We start from the raw sequence: 18,136 nt of genomic DNA, 5'->3' as shown, positions 1-18,136 counted from the left end.
CCTCCCCCCCTCCAGATTTTAATCCAGAGGAAGATATTTGTTCTGAGGCAGATTCAGGCGGAGCTGACCACTCCTATTTACCCCCGAGGTGTTTGCTCTAACTTGGCATGATGATGTTGGTCATATCATGCATATGTTGCCTTGCAGTGCCTACTTTCGACATGTCGATATGTCATCTGCTTAGTTTAGACTTGTTCTGTAATGTCACCTGTTTAGTTTCTATATCACATATGTGAATTATGCAATCTCATCTCTTTTAGCCGGCGATAATATCTGTGAAATATGCAATGCCATCCTGTTTAACCAGGCATCATATATTTGATATATATCTTGCCAATCCTTGTATTCATTACATTTCCATTTATCGACAATGTTTTTACATTCAACTACTCTTCCTGTGAATCAGCCATTTGAGTGGGTGATGGAAAAATCTGGAGTGAAAACAAGGTCTTCAGAGCAGACAGTGCTACCTGTCGAAGAGGATCTCTTGCTGGGTCTCAATAGCTCCTCAGAGATGGATTCAGAGAGAGATGACCAGTCCTATTCCCCCACCGAGGTGTATGCTCTAACTTGGCACGGTTATACTGCTCATACCATGCATATGGTGTCTTGCATTGCATAGTTTAGACATCATATACACAATATTCAACACCATGTTCTTAGTTTAGACATCATATATGTGAATGCCCTCTGCTTAGGTAGTATATAAATCACACGTGTGAATTATATCGTGCTATCCTCATTACTTAGATAACATGTGTCGGTGTACAGAAGTGGGGGCACTACTTTGTACCCCTTTACCTGTGCACGGGCAGTCAGAGCCATGCCTGCGGCCGCACTTAAGCAGGACAGGGGCAGGGAATCGAGGCCACGAGACGGTCAAAGCAACACCAAGACAGAAACACAAAGAGCAAGAGGGCGAGGTGGACTCCCCCGGCAAGACCCTTGCCGGGGCGGCCTTCGTGGCCCCGGTAAGAGCCTTGCCGGGGCGACTTGCCCAACACCAGTGGAGCACGCCGCCCTTGAGCCCGAGGCTTCCAACAACCACATTGGAACCAAGGCTCGGGAGGCGCCTCCATGAAGGCATGCAGATCTTTGTGAAGATCATTAACACACAAGATCAAATGAAGACCAGAAGACGAGGCCTCCGGCAACATCCTTGCCGGGGAAGACCGCAACGCCACGGCAAGACCCTTGCCGGGGCCCCTATCAAGACCCTTGCTGAAGACAACAACGAGGCCACAGCCGAGCCCGCACGCGCCAAGACCCCACCGCCGTTCCCATGCAGCTACCCTCCCAGCCAGCCAGGCGAGCACCTGCGTGGCGACGCGCGGTCCCGAGGCCAACTCAGCAAAGCACTTGTGTGGTGACATGCAGATCTTCGTGAAGACGCTGCCACCATGCCACTTCAGCAGCCAGCCAGCCTACATGGCGCTGACCGCCCCACTGGCCCGGGCGCGTGTCGAAGCAGGGCGAGGCGGCGATAAAGCGAGGGGACACCTCAAAGGCGCATTTAATGCGTCTTGTCCCATAATGGCAAGCGATAAACATAGCTACTGTACCCTTTCCACCTCCTGTGTGCCACTGTAGCGCCTCCTTCGACTATAAAAGGAGGCCCGAGGCGTAGTGGAGGGGGATTCGTCTCTTTGGGCAAGTAAAGCTCGATAGCTAGTTCAAGAACACCGATATACACACCAAAGCAGGACTAGGGCATTACCCGTCTCCGTGGCCCGAACCTGGGTACACGACCTTTGTGCTAGCTCTTGAACCCGCTCTCCTTACGATCCCGTGCCCGCCGACCATAGTAGGGATTCTTGTGATCCCATAGGTGTCGTTCCCACCGAAATATTTGGCACGCCAGGTAGGGGGATGCGCAGTCGTGAGAACCTGGTTTAGCAGCTAGTCGAACAGCTCTTCGTCGCCATGGCTCCCAAGAGGAAGACAACCACAGCGATCGGTTCATCCGGAGCCAGACTGCCTGTACCGGTGCGGGCCAGTAGCGGGCTGATAGTCCCCAAGTGCAAGGAATCATTGTAGCACTTTCCAAAGGTGGAAGTGATAAATATGGAGTGTTGAACCCACAAGGAGCTAAAGGTAAGATCAATATTCTCTCAAGCCCTATCTGCCACTGATACGACTCTACGTGCACTGGGCGTTTGCTTCCAACTAGCAACAAGAAATAAAACTTCGTTGTGGGTATGAAGAGGATAACTTTGTATGATATCGGAGAGCTAAAACATAAAAGTTGGTGCTGTTATAATAAAGTTAGAAAATAATACTAAATAATATAAATAGCGAGTGTGGAATAATGGTGGATCGGTGTGCGGAATTATCCTAGGCAATTATTAACAAGACCGGTAATCACTATTGTAGTTTCATATGAGGGAGAGGCATAAGCTAACATACTTTCTCTACTTGGATCATATGCACTTATGATTGGAACTCTAGCAAGCATCCGCAACTACTAAAGATCATTAAGGTAAAACCCAACCATAGCATTAAAGCATCAAGTCCTCTTTATTCCCATACGCAACAATCCCTCTTACTCGGGTTTAAGCTTCTGTCACTCTAGCAACCCACTATAAGCGAATCATGAACGTATTGCAACACCCTACAGCGGGAATCCCTCACGCTTGCGCAACACGGAGGGCACCATAGGACAACACGAAAGTAAAACATACAACTCATACCAATCTAGATCGTTAATCAACCCAAAGACAAAAGATATCTACTCAAAACATCATAGGATGGCAACACATCCTGGATCATAATATGTGGCATAAAGCACCATGTTCAAGTAGGGGATTACAGCGGTTTGCGGGAGAGTGGACCACGTAAAAGAGATGATGATGGTGATGTTGATGAAGACGATCACCGTGGCGATGATTCCCCTCCAGATGGCACTCCGGCACCACCGGAAGAGAGGAGGAGAGGTTCTCCCCCTTGTGCTTCCTCCTCCATGGCCTCCACCCTCTGTTCCTTGGCCTTCATGATGGTGAAGACCCCTCCGGGATACTCCTCCATGGCCACCGGTGATGATGGCCCCCTCTGGCAGGGCGCCGGAGAGGGCCTAGATTGATTTCTCGTGGCTACAGAGGCTTGCAACGGCGCAACTTTTGATCTAATCTCCGTTCTGGAAGTTTTAGGGTACGAGAGTATATATGGGTGCAGGAGGTACGTCGGTGGACTTCCGGTCTGGCCACGAGGTAGTGGGCGCTCCCCAGGGGGGTGGGCGCACCCCCCACCCTTGTGGGTAGCCCGGGACTCCCCTGGTGAGCTTCTGATACTCCATGGGCTTCTTCTGGTCCAAAAATAGGTTCTGTGGAGTTTCAGGTCTTTTGGACTCCTTTTGATATTCCTTTTCTTCGAAACACTAAAATAGGCTAAAAACAGCAATTCTGGGCTGGGCCTCCGGTTAAAAGGTTAGTCCCAAAAATAATATAAAAGTGGAAAATAAAGCCCAATATTGCCCGAAACAGTAGATAATATAGCATGGAGCAATCAAAAATTATAGATACGTTGGAGACGTATCAAGCATCCCCAAGCTTAATTCATGCTCGTCCTCGAGTAGGTAAATGATAAAAAGATAATTTTTGATGCGGAATGCTAGTAAGTGCTTAAGTTTGATCAATGGTAATTCCAATCACTTTTTCTAGCATCATTACATATCATAACTAGAGCTCATCTCATAAAACTTTTCATGATCAAGTAACAAGCAAGTCACAATTTTAAAGTATGGATCATAAACTTTCTTGAAAACTAACAAACAATATTCTCAATCATCAAACAATTGCAATTCATCCTATTTTCAGGAAGAGTCTATGTCAGAGCTTTGATTTATCAAACTTCACATACTCAACTATCATGTAGTCTTTCATAATTGCTAACACTCACGCAATACTTGTGGTTATGGAGTTTTAATCGGACATAGAGAAAGATAGGGGCTTATAGTTTCGCCTCCCAACCTTTTACCTCAAGGGTAATGTCAACAATAATAACTCATGCTCCCCTACATCCAATTAGATATATATTAGGTTCTTTCCATCATGCTGGGCTTGCCAAAGGATAAAATGAAAAAGGAAAGGTGAAGATCACCGTGACTCTTGCATAAGGTGGAAGATAGTAATAAAAGATAAGCCCTTCGCAGAGGGAAGCAGAGGTTGCCATGCGCTTTTAAGGTTGGATGCACAAAATCTATATGTGAAAGAACGTCACTTTATATTTCCCCTTGTGATATGAATCTTTATTATGCAGCCCGTCGCTTTTATTACTTCCACATCACAAGATCGTATAAAGCTTATTTCTCCCACACCAATCAATCATACATATTTAGAGCAATTTTTATTGCTTTGCATCGATGACAACTTACTTGAAGGATCTTACTCGATCCATAGGTAGATATGGTGGACTCTCATGGCAAAACTGGTTTAAGGATTTTGGAAGCACAAGTAGTATCTCTACTTGGTGCTAAGAATTTTGGCTAGCATGACGGGGAAAGGCAAGCTCAACATGTTGGAGGATCCATGACAACATACTTTATCTCAGATATAAGAAAACATAACTCATTACGTTGTCTTCCTTGTCCAACGTCAACTCTTTAGCATGTCATATTTTAATGAGTGCTCCCAATCATAAAAGATGTCCAGGATAGTATATTTATATGTGAAACCTCTCTTCCTTCAATATTCTTTCATGAATTGTTCAAGTGACCAATTCTACGTTTGCTAACTTTCAATAAGTTTACTACCTATACTTATTATGTGTCAAGTCATTACTCCCCATGTTATAAGCATATGAAACATATATAAATTCAGGTTTATGACATTCAATTTATTCAACCATTTACTCATAGGATATACATGAAGCACATGAGCAATTGACAAACTTCTCCAGAAGATATGAGTGAAGAGCACTGAGTAGTCAAATAATTAACTAGCCATGGAAGGATTCTTTTTCATTCAATATTTCAGATCCAATGCTTTTATCAAAACAGCAAGTAAAATTGAAAACACGCTCCAAGCAAAACACATATCATGTGATGAATAAAAATATAGCTCCGAGTAAAGTATATTGATAGTTTTGAAGACGAAAGAGGGGATGTCTTCCGGGGCATCCCCAAGCTTAGGCGCTTGAGTCTTCCTTGAATATTACCTTGGGGTGCCTTGGGCATCCCCAAGCTTAGGGTCTTTCCACTCCTTATTCTCCTCATATCGATATCTCACCCAAAACTTGAAAACTTCAATCACACAAAACTTAGCCAAACTTCGTGAGATAGGTTAGTATGATAAAGAGCAAACCATTCACTTTGGTAATGACAAAGACAAGGTTCATAATTGTTTTCACACCATTGCTACTGTACCATATCATTTCTACAAATTATGTTGAGAAATATAAGCCATAGAAACTAGAAAACAAGCAGACTATGCAATGAAAACAGAATCTGTCAGAAACAGAACAGTCTGTAATGATCTGAACAATAACCATATTTCTGCTACTCCAAAAATTATGAAATAAATTGTTGGACGTGAGGAATTTGTCTATTAATATTCTGCAAGAATAATAAATTCAAAAGCACTCTTCTGTAAAAAATGACATCTATTCTCGTGAGCGCAAAGTTTCTGTTTTTTACAGCAAGATCACATTAACTTTCACCCGAGTCTTCCCAAAGGTCTTACTTGGCACTTTATTGAAACAAAAGATATAAAACATGATTACTACATTAGCTTAATCATGTAAACACACAAAAACAGTAAGGGTAAATATTGGGTTGTCTCCCAACAAGCGCTTTTCTTTAATGCCTTTTAGCTAGGCATGATGATTTCAATGATGCTCACTTTAAAGATAGGAATTGAAACACAAAGAGAGCATCTTTAAGAATATTACTAGAATATTTAAATCTAACATAATTCCTATGCCTAGGGATTTTGTGAGCACACAACTTATGGGAACAAGAATCAACTAGCATAGGAAGGCAAAACAAGTATAACTTCAAAACTTTAAGCACATAGAGAGGAAACTTAATATTATTGCAACTCCTACAAGCATGTATTCCTCCCTCATAATAATTTTCATTAGTATCATGGATAGCAACTTTGTTCTCATACTCAATTGGAACCTCTTCCGAAATAGTGGAATCATTACTAGCTAAAGTTGACACTCTTCCGAATCCACTTTCATAAATATCACACTAAGATTCAACATCCTCCAAAATAGTGGGATCACTAATTCCTAAAGTTGACACTCTTCCAAACCCACTTTAAATGATAGTATTATTCATACTCCAAAAGTTATAAGTGAATTTCATGGAGCATTCTACAACTGACCAATATCCAAGCTCAAAATGTATAAGTGAAGCACATGAAGCATTCTATAAAACCATACTCAAAAGATTTAAGTGAAGCATAAAGAGTAATTCTATAAGATCATACTTAAAAGATTTAAGTGAAGCACATGAATTATTCTATAAATCAATGAAGGGATATCTCATGCTAGCATGGTTCTTGAAGAAAAGGAAAAACACAAAGGACACAAATCATGTGAACAAAACAAAAACCGAGGTATACCGATATTTGTTGAAGAAGAAAGATGGGATGCCAACCGGGGCATCCCCAAGCTTAGATGCTTGAGTATACTTTGAAATATTTACTTGGGGTGCCTTGGGAATCCCCAATCTTGAACTCTTGCCTCTCTTTATTCTTCTCATATTGATAGCTCCTCGACCTTCGGACACTTCATCCACACAAAACTTTAACAAAAACTTGTGAGATCCGTTAGTGTAATAAGGCAAATCACTACCTTTAGGTACTGTAATGAACTCATTCTTTATTTGTATTGGTGTTAAATCTACTGTATTCCAACTTCTCTATGGTTCATACCCTCCGATACTACTCATAGACTCATCGAAATAAGCAAACAACACACGCAAAACAGAATCTGTTAAAAACAGAACAGTCTGTAGTAATCTGGAAGTTTGCCAAACTTCTGTAACTCCTAAAATTATAAACTAAATTTTAAAATTTAAAAAAATTGTACAGAAGTAATGTTCAAAAAGTTTCAGACCCATTTGGCTTTCCAGTAAAAAATGTAAATTCACGCACTACAGCCAAAGTTTCTGTTTTTGTTTTGCACATAGTAAACAAGCAATCTAATCATCCTAAAACCAAGGCTTGGCACATTATTTTTATAATACAGTGAATATATACAAGGGGATAATTATTTACAAAGAAATTTCCATGAAAAATTCTACATTGTTTCCGTGAGCATGAGCACAAGTGCTCAAGGTCAACCCTCACTTCTTCAATGCAAAACCTTCCAATCACTTCTCTTTTTGAAAAGCTTTTTAGGCATGAGAGGCAAGTAATAATTTTTTTTGTATTTTCATTTTTAATTTTTTTTGTATGTTTCACCCACAACTAAACAGAAACAAAAAGGAAAAACAAAATCTACTTAGTGAAGGAAGCAAACAAGCACACACGAGAATATCAACCCCACGCTATTGCTCCCCGGCAACAGCGCCAGAAAAGAGCTTGATAATCCCCAAGTGCAAGGAATCATCGTAGCACTTTCCAAAGGTGGAAGTGATAAGTATGGAGTGTCGAACCCACAAGGAGCTAAAGTAAAGATCAATATTTTCTCAAGCCCTATCTGCCACTGATACGACTCTACGTGCACCAAATGTTTGCTTCCAACTAGCAACAAGAAATAAAACTTTGTTGTGGGTATGAAGAGGATAACTTTGTCTGATATCGGAGAGCTAAAACATAAAACTAGGTGTTGTTATCATAAAGTTAGAATATAATACTAAATAATATAAATAGTGACTGTGGAATAATGGTGGATCGGTGTGCGGAATTTTCCTAGGCAATTATTAACAAGACCGGTAATCACTATTGCAGTTTCATATGAGGGAGAGGCATAAGCTAACATACTTTCTCTACTTGGCTCATATGCACTTATGATTGGAACTCTAGCAAGCATCCGCAACTACTAAAGATCATTAAGGTAAAACCCAACCATCGCATTAAAGCATCAAGTCCTCTTTATTCCCATACGCAACAATCCCTCTTACTCGGGTTTAAGCTTCTATCACTCTAGCAACCCACTATAAGCGAATCATGAACGTATTGCAACACCCTACAGCGGGAATCCCTCACGCTTGCGCGACATGGAGGTCACCATAGGACAGCACCAAAGTAAAACATACAACTCATACTGAAAGCACAAGTGCTCCCTAGGTGGTTTTGGTAATTAATGTCAACATATCTCTTGTTGGACTAACACTTTTACCTAGTACATTTCAGACAAGTTCAATAATGGAGCGGCATGGACTAAAGGATGTGGGAACTCCTTCAAGATGCTAAGTACAAAGGATTGGCTAAAGCTTCAAGCTAAGGACTCTTCACTTTATATTTTAGTGATCCAAGATCACATTGAGTCTATAGGAAAAGCTAATACTATCAAGGAGGGATGAGGTGTATCTTAATGAGCCTCTTGCTTCAAGTGCTTTGTGATATGCTCCAAAACCCTCAACCACTTTCCCACTTCCACACATATGTCCTAAAACCTAAAGTCGAACTCAGCCCCACTGATTCTTCCTATCCGGCGCCACCGAGTTTTGATGTCTTAGTCACTGCCACAAACCCTAGGCAAATCGGTTTCACCGATAGGGATCTCGGTCTCAGGATTGTAATCTCTCTGTGTATGTCCATTATCAAAATCGGTCTCACCGAGTTTGAGCAATTGGTACTACCGAGATTACAATGCAAACTTTCTGGTTAACTTATTATCAAAATCGGTCCCACCGAGTTTGATAATCGGTCCAGCCGAGTTTGCCTGACCAACTCTCTGGAAAGCTTATTACCAAAATCGGTCCCACCGAGTTTATGTAATCGGTCTTACCGAGATTACGTTATTCCCTAACCCTAACCGAATCGGTCTCACCGAGTCGCATTTCGGTCCCACCGAAAACCCTAACGGTCACATTATTTGCTAAATCAGTCTGACTGAGTTTAACGATTCGGTCCCACCGAGTTTGGTAGATTGTGTGAGAGAGCCATCAGACTGAACCTACACTTCCAGCATCCTATTTCTGAGAGAGAACTACCTACTCATGTGTTGAGGCCAAGATATTCCATTCCTACCATATGAATCTTGATCTCTAGCCTTTCCCAAGTTGCTTTCCACTCAAATCCTCTTTCCACCAGATCCAAATCCTATGAGAGAGAGTTGAGTGTTGGGGAGACTATCATTTGAAGCACAAGAGCAAGGAGTTCATCATCAACGCACCATTTGTTACTTCTTGGAGATTGGTGTCTCCTAGATTGGCTAGGTGTCACTTGGGAGCCTCCGACAAGATTGTGGAGTTGAACCAAGGAGTTTGTAAGGGCAAGGAGATCGCCTACTTCGTGAAGATCTACTGTAGTGAGGCAAGTCCTTCGTGGACGACGGCCATGGTGGGATAGACAAGGTTGCTTCTTTGTGGACCCTTCGTGGGTGGAGCCCTCCGTGGACTCGTGCAGCCGTTACCCTTCGTGGGTTGAAGTCTCCATCAACGTGGATGTACGATAGCACCACCTATCGGAACCACGCCAAAAACATCCGTGTCTCCAATTGCGTTTGAATCCTCCAATCCCTTCCCTTTACATTCTTGCAACTTGCATGCTTTACTTTCCGCTGCTCATATACTCTTTGCATGCTTGCTTGATATGTATTGTGATTGATGAAATTGTGCCTAAACTCCACTTAAACTTAAAGAATCTTAAAAACTGCAACTTTGGCTCTTAGTGTCTAATCACCCCCCCTCTAGACACCTCTTCTCAAGGTCCTACAAGTGGTATCAGAGCATTGGTCTCCATTGCTTTGGTTTAATCACCATTGGAGGAAGATGGATGAGTCTACTATTGGGAGTCTTAGACATAGAGTGCCTATTCTTGATGGAGAGTATTTTCATGAGTGGAAAAATGAGATGCTTGTTATTTTCAATCAATACCATTTTAACAAGTACATTGCTAGCCCTTGTGCACCTTATGTTGATCCTATGCATCCTACCCATGATGAATCTATTAACATGATTAGGAATCTTAGAACTGCCGAACTTATCATTAGAGGATTGCCTAGAAACTTGATTGGATGTTTGCCTACTTTCAAGTGTGCCTACACCATATGGAAATTTCTTGAGGAACGATTTCCCGATTATTCCTTGAAAAATCTTGATGAAATTCTTCATAAGTATATTGCTTTGAGTAAGATGAATACTAGTGATCCTATGTTTGGTGATCGCCTATTTGAGCTTACGAACCTTATGCGTGCCAAAGGAAATGTTGGTATTATTAGTGACATTATTTCCGAAGCTATAAAAATTCATAAGCAAGATTATTGTCAAACTCACTCTAATGAATCACCCTCTCTAGGACTTGATCCACCACATGACGATGTTGAACATGGATACTATGATGAGGATGATGATAGACTTCAATCTTGATGATGCAATGAGACATTTTGGTCTTATGGCAAATCTTCGGGGATATATGTCAGGAGGAAAGGAATGGGTTCTTGATAGTGGATGTACCGATCACATGACTGGAGATAAAGACATGTTTCGTGAGCTTGCTGATAATGATAGTCCTTGAAAGTATGTCACTTTCGGTGACAACTCAAAGGGTAAGGTGGTTGGCCTCGGTAAGGTGGCCATATCACATGATAGCTCCATACAAAATGTCATGCTCGTTGAATCTCTTGGATACAACTTACTTTCAGTATCTAGACTTGCTGATTTCGGTTTCAATGTCCTATTTACTGAAGTAGATTGCCAAGTGTTTCGTCGAGACAATCATAAAATGGTCTTTATCGGTGTGCGTAGAGGTGATCTGTACATTGTTGATTTCACTAAAAAGGCTCAACCTAAAACTTGCTTCATTGCTAAATCCTCAAAAGGTTGGTTGTGGCATAGACGATTAGGTCATGTTGGTATGCGAAACCTTGACAAGCTTATTAAAGGAAATCATATCCTTGGAGTTAATGATGTCATATTTGATAAGGATAGACTTTGCAGTGCTTGTCAAGCAGGTAAACAGGTTGGAGGAAGGCATCCCGCGAAGAACATCATGACTACAAAGAGGCCACTCGAGCTACTTCACATGGATCTCTTTGGTCCCAACTCTTACAAGAGTCTCGGTGGAAATTATTTTGGTCTTGTTATAGTTGATGATTTTTCCAGATTTACGTGGGTGTTCTTTCTCGATGATAAATCGCAGGTCAAAAAGATCTTCAAAAACTTCGCTAGGAAGGCCCAAAACCAATTTGAAGTGAAGATCAAGAAGGTTCGCAGCGACAACGGAAAGGAGTTCAAGAACGCAAATGTGGACACCTTTCTTGACGAAGAAGGGATTTCACACGAGTTCTCGGCTACGTACACACCTCAATAAAATGGAGTTGTTGAGAGGAAGAACCGGACGCTCATCGAAATGGCGAGAATGATGCTTGATGAGTACAAGACGCCAAAGCACTTTTGGGCAGAAGCGGTTGAGACAGCTTGTCATGCAACAAATCGCTTGTATCTTCACAAGCTACTCGGCAAGACGGCATACGAGCTTCTCACCGGTAACAAACCCCAAGTTGGATACTTTCGAGTATTCGGCTCAAAGTGCTACATTCTTGATAAGCATCGTCGTTCTAAATTTGCTCCTAAGTCTCATGAAGGTTTCCTACTAGGTTATGGCTCAAACTCTCACACTTACCATGTCTACAACAATTTCACCTGAAAGGTTGAAGAGACGGTAGATGTGAAGTTTGATGAATCTAACGGCTCGCAAGTAGAGCAATTGCCAATTGATGTAGGTGTCAAAGATCCTTCAGAAGCAATTCAAGACTTGGCTATTGGCAAAGTCCGTCCAACGGAGGTGAAGGAGAGTACCTCGTCCGTCCAAGTGGAAGCTTCTACCTCACGACAAGGTGAACCAAGAGTTGATACGGAAGCATCCACAAGTGGGACACACCAAGATGAAGAAAACAAGGAAGTGCATCAAGATGAACGCCAACAACCTCCTTATCCACCACGACAAGAGAACGATAACGCCAACAATGAAGAAGGCCAAGAAGAAGAAGAACAAGATGAAGAAGATGTTCAACAAAGACCCAAGCAAAAGCTATCACGAGTTCGAGCAAGAATTGCTAAAGATCACCCCGTCGAGCAAATCTACAATGACATTCAAACCGGGAGAATCACTCACTCTAAAACTCGTTTAGCTAACTTTTGTGAAAACTATTCTTTCATCTCTAGCATTGAACCTATGAAGGTTGAAGAAGCATTGGAAGATCCGGACTGGATAAATGCTATGCATGAAGAGCTACACAACTTTGAGAGGAACCAAGTTTGGACATTGGTTGAGAAGCCGGACAACAACCACAACATCATCGGTACCAAATGGGTGTTTCGCAACAAGCAAGATGAAGATGGACAAGTAGTTCGCAACAAAGCACGTCTCATCGCCCAAGGCTACACACAAGTCGAAGGGATGGACTATGGTGAGACTTACGCCCCCGTTGCTAGACTTGAGTCCATTCGCATCTTACTTGCCTATGCTAATCACCATGATATCACCTTGTACCAAATGGACATTAAAAGTGCTTTTCTAAATGGTGAAATAGAGGAGGAAGTTTATGTTAAGCAACCTCCCGGCTTTGTCAATCCTAAGAAACCCAATCATGTTTACAAACTTCACAAAGATCTTTATGGTCTTAAACAAGCTCCTGGAGCATGGTATAAATGCTTGACCAAGTTCCTTATTGAAAAAGGCTTTGAAATTGGGAAAATTGATTCTACTCTTTTTACTAAAAGGGTTAATGGAGAACTCTTTGTGTGCCAAATTTATGTTGATGATATTATATCTGGTTCGACTAACCCTCATTTTAGTGAAAAGTTTGGGAAGCTAATGTCGGAGAAGTTTGAGATGTCTATGATGAGTGAACTCAAATTCTTTCTTGGTTTGCAAATCAAGCAAACTAAGGAAGGTACTTTTGTCTCTCAAACAAAGTACACCAAGGACTTATTCAAGAAGTTCAATATGCAAGAATGCAAAGGTATGACTACTCCCATGCCTACTAGTGGACATCTTGACTTAACCAAAGATGATGAACCGGTTGACCAAAAGGTTTATCACTCTATGATTAGTTCATTGTTATATCTATGTGCTTCACGTCCCGATATTATGCTAAGTGTGTGCATGTGTGCACGATATCAAGCTGCTCCTAAAGAATGTCATCTTAAGGCCGTGAAAAGGATAGTGAGATACTTAATCCATACACCAAATTTTGGCATTTGGTATCCTAAGAGGGCCTCTTTCGATCTTGTTGGCTATTCCGACTCGAACTATGCCGGAGACAAGGTTGATAGAAAGTCCACTTTGGGTACTTGTCAATTTCTTGGTAGATCTCTTGTGTCTTGGTCCTCCAAGAAACAAAACTCGGTATCCTTATCCACCGCCGAAGCTGAATATATTATCGCTGGTTCATGTTGTGCTCAATTACTTTGGATGACCCAAACTCTTAAAGATTATGGGATATATGTGAGACATGTTCCATTGCTTTGTGACAATGAAAGTGCTATCAAAATTGGTCATAATCCTGTGCAACATTCTCGAACTAAGCATATTGAAGTTCGTCATCATTTCATTCGAGATCATGTTGCTAAGGGTGACATTGATCTTAAGCATGTTCGCACCGAAAAGAAATTAGCGGATATATTCACTAAACCTCTTGATGAGAAAGTGTTTTGCAGGTTGAGAGGAGAATTGAACATCATTGATGCTTCAAACTTGGAGTAGAAACTCCATTGGATACATGCAAGACATGAGCTTATGACTAATTCTTGATATTTCTCTAATGATGAAAATCTTATGTCTTGGATATATTTGTATCTTGCATGTTATCTAACCCATGTAGGTACTTGGTTGAATCAAATTCCATGAGGTTGACATCTACTCATATCTTGAGCAATCTCTACATCACCAAGTCTCTACACAAGGTGGTTGAAGCCAAGGAAGCACAAAATCATTCAAACATATCCTTTGACAAATTCTATGTTGAGCTTCATGATTGTCTTTTTTGGATACACAAGTGCTCTTCCTTGCAAGAACTAACCCACGTAGGTAGATGGACTTAAATTCCAAGTGGTGCTCCAAACTCTTGATGAGCTACATCAACCTTGAGCAAGCCACACAAGTTCAACTACATGGACAACACCACCAACCAAGGTATGTTATTCCATCTTAGAGAAGCTTTACTCCGAGTCATGAGCTAAAGCAACTCGACAAGATGTGAATACATCAAGATGCTTAAACGAAAAATGGCAACCCCATTTTGAGCTTAAACGATGAGTATGACCTATGATCAAGTGATCTCACTTGACTCCTAAGTCAATATACTCTAACATAGGTGACTTTGTCGCCGACCATCTCTAGATGAAGTTCTCTTGTGTTCTTTTCTGTGTTTTGCATTTGTCTCATGCATATGTGTTTCCCCTTTCAAAACAAAACTTCATCTAGATTTCTTTCTGTTTGCTCTGCATTTTCTGCATTAAATTCCTTGCATATCATTCAGTTAATTCCTTGCAAATCTTTGTGAGATCTTACTAGTCTAAGTGAGCTGAGGTGACAAGTGTTTTCTCTGATATGAACTCGGTTTCACTGATTTGTTATTTTCGGCCCAACCGAATCTTGTCGGTACGACCGAAGCTTACCACCCGGTGCCACCGATTTCATAACAGGAATAACTCTTTGCCACATATTCTGTGTTTCTTCTGATCCAGCTCCACTCAATGAATCTTGTCCTCTACAAGCATCACATTTTTATCATTGCTTTATGGTGTGACTCAAGGATCAAACCCATTCACGACAAATTCCAGAGGGAGAGAGAGATTACATCTTTATCAAGCCCTTCTTGGAAATTGATGTCAAAGGGGGAGAGATAGAACATAAAAGCTTATCATTTGGAGATAGAGAGAGAGCATCAAAACTTATCACCTTCCTTATTAAGGGAGAGAGAGACCTTCTAGGGGGAGAGACCCTCAAAAGAAGAGAGAGATCTCCAGGGGGAGAGGATACTTAAGTAGAAATTATTTCTCAAGGATCCCAGATGCTTGGTGTTCAAGAGGAGAGATGTCCACATGTCTTCTTGAGGGGAGAGACATGTTCATATGATCTATTGTGCTCATTTTGCATTAGCATACATTAGCTCTGAACTTTAGCTCTGATCATCATTCATATCTTTCAGCTCTGTTTTCCTTCAGCTCTGATTTTCTGTTCCCTATCTTCTCCCAGTATCCCATGTTAGATTCAGGGGGAGCAAGACATCTAAGGGAAAGAGATCATTTAAATTCATTGCATATCTTTACTCTTGGGGACATGTCTAATCCAATGTGGTACTCAGTACTCACTCTCTACATGTCATCCCAGTCTTGGTATTCTTGTGGTTTCTTCTATTTGCTCTGGCTAGTAGATGCATTTGTGTTATCTAACCTTGTTTACGCAGGTTCATTCCATCCTAAGCCAACTCAAGACCACAAGGTAAGTATATGCATCACAATCATGTGTATGAGGAATTCTTGCTGATGTACATACTGTTTGCAAGAAGGACTCTTGGGCATGAAGGTATTTCCTTTAATACTTTTAGCTCTAATGCATATGGCCAAGATACATGTAACACATTGCCTGCTCTATCATGGTTATGCTATCACATGCTTCTATATTTCATATTCACATGATTGCATACATGTAGGGGGAGCCTATGCTTGTTACATGTCTTTCCAAAGCTTTACTTGCTATTCTTTATATCTTTATCTAAAGCTTTGATGTATGTTGCAATCAATTACCAAAAAGGGGGAGATTGAAAGCACAAGTGCTCCCTAGGTGGTTTTGGTAATTAATGTCAACATATCTCTTGTTGGACTAACACTTTTACCTAGTACATTTCAGACAAGTTCAACAATGGAGTGGCATGGACTAAAGGATGTGGGAACTCCTTCAAGATGCTAAGGACAAAGGATTGGCTAAAGCTTCAAGCTAAGGACTCTTCACTTTATATTTTAGTGATCCAAGATCACATTGAGTCTATAGGAAAAGCCAATACTATCAAGGAGGTATGAGGTGTTGCTTAATGAGCCTCTTGCTTCAAGTGCTTTGTGATATGCTCCAAAATCCTCAACTACTTTCCCACTTCCACACATATGTCCTAAAACCTAAAGTCAAACTCGGCCCCACTGATTCTTCCTATCCGGCGCCACCGAGTTTTGATGTCTTAGCCACTGCCACAAACCCTAGGCAAATCGGTTTCACCGATAGGGATCTCGGTCTCACCGAGATGGGATTGTAATCTCTCTATGTATGTCCATTATCAAAATCGGTCTCACCGAGTTTGAGCAATCGGTACTACCGAGATTACAATGCAAACTTTCTGGTTAACTTATTATCAAAATCGGTCCCACCGAGTTTGATAATCGGTCCAGCCGAGTTTGCCTGACCAACTCTCTGGAAAGCTTATTACCAAAATCGGTCCCACCAAGTTTGTGTAATCGGTCTTACCGAGATTACGTTATGCCCTAACCCTAACCGAATCGGTCTCACCGAGTTGCATTTCGGTCCCACCGAAAACCCTAACGGTCACATTATTTGCTAAATCGGTCTGACCGAGTTTAACAATTCGGTCCCAGCGAGTTTGGTAGATTGTGTGTAACAGTTAGATTTTGTGTGGAGGCTATATATACCCCTCCACCTCCTCTTCATTCGTGGAGAGAGCCATCAGACTGAACCTACACTTCCAGCATCCTATTTCTGAGAGAGAACTACCTACTCATGTGTTGAGGCCAAGATATTCCATTCCTACCATATGAATCTTGATCTCTAGCCTTTCCCAAGTTGCTTTCCACTCAAATCCTCTTTCCACCAGATCCAAAACCTATGAGAGAGAGTTGAGTGTTGGGGAGACTATCATTTGAAGCACAAGAGCAAGGAGTTCATCAACAACGCACCATTTGTTACTTCTTGGAGAGTGGTGTCTCCTAGATTGTCTAGGTGTCACTTGGGAGCCTCCGACAAGATTGTGGAGTTGAACCAAGGAGTTTGTAAGGGCAAGGAGATGGCCTACTTCGTGAAGATCTACCGCTAGTGAGGCAAGTCCTTCGTGGGCGACGGCCATGGTGGGATAGACAAGGTTGCTTCTTCGTGGACCCTTCCTGGGTGGAGCCCTCCGTGGACTCGCACAGCCGTTACCCTTCGTGGGTTGAAGTCTCCATCAACGTGGATGTACAATAGCACCACCTATCGGAACCACGCCAAAAACATCCGTGTCTCCCATTGCGTTTGAATCCTCCAATCCCTTCCCTTTACATTCTTGCAAGTTGCATGCTTTACTTTCCGCTGCTCATATACTCTTTGCATGCTTGCTTGATATGTATTGTGATTGATGAAATTGTGCCTAAACTCCACTTAAACTTAAAGAATCTTAAAAACTGCAACTTTGGCTCTTAGTGTATAATCACCCCCCCTCTAGACACCTCTTCTCAAGGTCCTACACATACCAATCTAGATCGTCAATCAACCCAAAGACAAAAGATATCTACTCAAAACATCATAGGATGGCAACACATCATTGGATCATAATATGTGGCATAAAGCACCATGTTCAAGTAGGGGATTACAACGGTTTGCGGGAGAGTGGACCGCGTAAAAGAGATGAGGATGGTGATGATGATGGTGATGTTGATGAAGACGATCACCATGGCGATGATTCCCCTCCCGATGGCACTCCGGCGCCACCGGAAGAGAGGAGGAGAGGTTCTCCCCCTTGTGCTTCCTCCTCCATGGCCTCCACCCTCTGGTCCTTGGCCTTCATGATGATGAAGACCCCTCCGGGATACTCCTCTATGGCCACCGGTGATGATGGCCCCCTCCGGCAGGGCGCAGGAGAGGGCCTAGATTGATTTCTCATGGCTACAGAGGCTTGCGACGGTGGAACTTGTGATCTAATCTCCGTTATGGAAGTTTTAGGGTACGAGAGTATATATGGGTGCAGGAGGTACGTCGGTGGACTTCCGGGCTGGCCACGAGGTAGGGGGTGCACCCCAGGGGGTGGGCTCCCCCCCCCC

The sequence above is a fragment of the Triticum aestivum genome, chromosome 4B (genome assembly GCF_018294505.1).
Source record: "Triticum aestivum cultivar Chinese Spring chromosome 4B, IWGSC CS RefSeq v2.1, whole genome shotgun sequence".
Classification (NCBI taxonomy): Eukaryota; Viridiplantae; Streptophyta; class Magnoliopsida; order Poales; family Poaceae; genus Triticum; species Triticum aestivum.
The sequence above is the reverse complement of the archived record's forward strand: the minus strand, read 5'-3'. Positions refer to the sequence as shown.